Raw genomic sequence first — 3,447 nt, 5'->3', positions numbered from 1 at the left:
CGAGGGAATAAATTTGAAAGCAGCCTGCGTTAAGTGTCATTATTTAGAGCGATATAGGGAGAGACAACGAGGTCAGTGTATAATCTTTAGCGCTCTCCATCCCCCCCTCTGCTATCAGCCAAAGACTCTATAGATATTCCTCCAGCAGCCCAGATCCCCCATGTCAGTGCAGAGGAGTCTTTGTTTGTTGCTCGTCTGATGTAAACAGTCTTCCTGCCGGATTGAATAATGTATTTAAGACTTAAGTCCCTCAAGTTTACCCAGTATACTAATGGTGGCTCGCCATAGCATGTGGATCCATCAATTAAAAAGTATATAACAAAGAAATTCCCTTTGGAATGAGAGGCAGACCAGATCCAATATAATGTGAATATAATATGAGGACTTTTCTCCGAGCCAAAAGCGTATAGCAGTTGAAGAAACAAATTGATATTCCGTCTGAAGAGCTTTGTAAGTTCTCTTCTATTGTACTTGATGCACTAAACATTGCTCAGATATCCACTTTCGTTTTGCTATAAAGAAGTATAATTCAGGAGATTAGGATGGAATAATAAAACAAGGGCTAGAGAGTATCAACCTGTTTCATCTAGTGATGTTATCATCTATCTCTCCGGCCCTGTTCTACTGGGTATGTTGAAATCTATGGCAATGGAAACAAAATGTTATCAATGGAACTCACTTGAATGTGTGGCTCGCAAATTATTCAAATGTACTTTCGAGAAACGCAACGGCGTGTGCGACGCTGAATGAAAAATAACATCTCCATGATAATGGTATTGGTATTATTTCTGAGGCCTCGACACACCTCGAAGAAAGATCTTCACCTTCAAAACACAAAGCCTGCCAAGCTAAAACCGAAAACACATTCATGATGAGGACATTCTGGCCTCTTAAACAGAAGTACTCTCCTACGTTTCCGATTGACTTATTAATTCAACTGTAATATATTGTTTTCTGTACCAGACGTGGGTCTGACTCCTCCAAAGGCACTGCGTGGACGGCGAAATGCAGCACCTGTCTGGATCGATACTCCGGCCAGTCTCTGCTGCTGAGTGATCGTTCTTTAGCCAGAGAAAAGACGCTCAGGAAAGTTGTTCCGGATTATTCAGTTGGGCTACGCTGCTGCTGCTAGGCGCCAAGGTCACGACACCTGGCCGTGACGGCCCACTGCTAGCATGAATGCTAAGCCAGCCTCAACTGGGCAATTCGTCGTATCAGTCTGGGCTCAAACCGACACATCCTGCCCCGCCGCCTCGTCCCTCTCCACGAATCTCCTCTGAATAGAATAATATAATAATATAATTCTTTATTGTCATTGTACAGGATACAATGAAATTGGATGGCAGTCCTCATGGTGCTTTTATAAATAAATAGTTAAAAAAATATCAATGCCAAACAATATAATGAATCAGAATCAGAATCAGAATCACTTTTATTACATCTTATTGTACACAAGAGTAAAAATCTTACTAAGAGTAAAAAACCCACCCACATCCCAACATCTTCAGACACATTCTCCAATGTATGTTTAAAGTGACAGTGAGGTAACCTGGCTACCTCACTGCAGACCCAGTACTACATCTGGGTTTGCAGTATGTTAGTGGGTTTTCTCCGTCCAAATTTTGTGCGTCCGATCAGCGAACAGAGGGAGAGGCTGAGAACAATGACGTTAAAGTCAGCTCTTGCTAACGGACATCTTCACACACAGTGTTAGTTTGTTTACAGCCTGCGCGCAACGTGATTCCCGGCCAAACGTTAGCAATTGGTTATGGCAGATCCAGAGTGGCACTGGGCAGATCCAACAGACACCCGCCTTCAAGTGAGTTAACGTTAGTCAATTGAGTAGGTCCAGACTCTCTGTGCAAATGAAATTAAGTATGAGAGTCTGGTAGGACCAGGCTAACAATGAGGTAGCATGGAAGGAAACTGCATACAGTGCACACAGTTCGACACTCAGAGGGGCATAGTCTCTAAGTTCTGGTAAGGACTGTTTGTGAAGCTCACTGAGAGTAGGACCCGACTGCTGTTTTGACATAAGCCTGTTTGTTTAGCTAGTCCGACTTGGGGGTGCAGGCCCAGCAAGGCCACCGTCTCACCCAATCATAGCTCTGTTGTCGAAGTGGCATTGAACGGCTGAACTAAGAAGCACCAAAACATCACATAAGGTCTGGAGAACGTGGTCATTGCATGCTGTTGGATTTAAAGCCTGAATCACTGAGTTTGAGCAGGTTTGGCCACAACGTTAAAAAGAGAAAAGTTCATAGCGGGGTATTCCGAGCTTTGAGAGAACATTTCATGCATCATTAAAATAACTCATTACAGAAGGTAAAAAATACAAACAATTAACATTCATCACATTACCATCAAAGCTTCACTCCTTAGTTTAACTACTTCCCATCTCTTGAGTGTGTGTAAACGCAAAATAAATCCCTTCTTCTGCACTGGTTTTTCAATAATTGTACCAAAGCCATACTGGCATAAAGACGTGGCAAGGCAATCATCGACTATTCTGACAACATTATCTTCCTCAGATAATGTTGGAAACCCCCCACTGTGAGAGGGCTTCAGAGCATCGATGATATTGGTTCACCTCAATAGCTTGATCCGCGGCTGGCACTGGAGAACAGCAGGTATTGAATATGGAATGACGCTCGCCTGGGGAAATTAATAGGCTTTCACAGGAGAGGTGCTCCAGCACCAACTCTGATAAAAACGACAGCGAGGAAACAAGGGACCGCGGGCCCCGAATGCTAAGAGGGACGGTGTGTTCCGTTGAAGTTGCCTAGCAGCAGGTGCCCTGGGGTTAGCTCTCTCCCTTTGTCTCTATGTCTCTCTCTCTCTCTCTCTGTCTCTGTCTCTGTCTCTCTCCCTCTGTCTCTCTGGTCCTCTCTCTCTTTCTCTCTTTCTCTTTCTTTCTCTCTCTCTCTCTCTCTCTATCTCTCTCTCTATCTATATATATATATATATATATATATATCTTTCCCGCGCTCATCCTCTATCTGTTTCTCTCTCTCCTTCACTAAACCTCTATCTGGTCTCTATCTGGTCTCTCTGTCTCTCCTCCATTATAACTCTCTCTCTCTCTCTCTCTCTCTCTCTCTCTCTCCCTCTCTCTCTCTCTCTCTCTCGCCCGTCTCTCTCTCTTCCTGCGTACACTTGACGGATGTGGGGAAAGAGCAGCAACAGCTGTTTGACCTGGGGCGTCGATGCAAGCCTACAGGGATGGCCAGAGGGCTGCCCAGGTGGATGGAGGAGGAGGAAGAGGTGGAGGAGGTGGTGCTGTAGTGTTGTGTATTTACATGTTGACATACCTGTGAACATCCTAGCGAGCATGTGAACATGAAAGACAGCGCAAACATACTGAAAGCAGAGCTCAAGACATCTGTGTCCTTGTCCCTCGTTGAAGCTGTTCTCCATACAGAAAAGAACATGGGAGAGTCAGAGATT

This window comes from Gadus macrocephalus, chromosome 16, assembly GCF_031168955.1.
Source record: "Gadus macrocephalus chromosome 16, ASM3116895v1".
NCBI classification, from domain to species: Eukaryota; Metazoa; Chordata; class Actinopteri; order Gadiformes; family Gadidae; genus Gadus; species Gadus macrocephalus.
The sequence above is the reverse complement of the archived record's forward strand: the minus strand, read 5'-3'. Positions refer to the sequence as shown.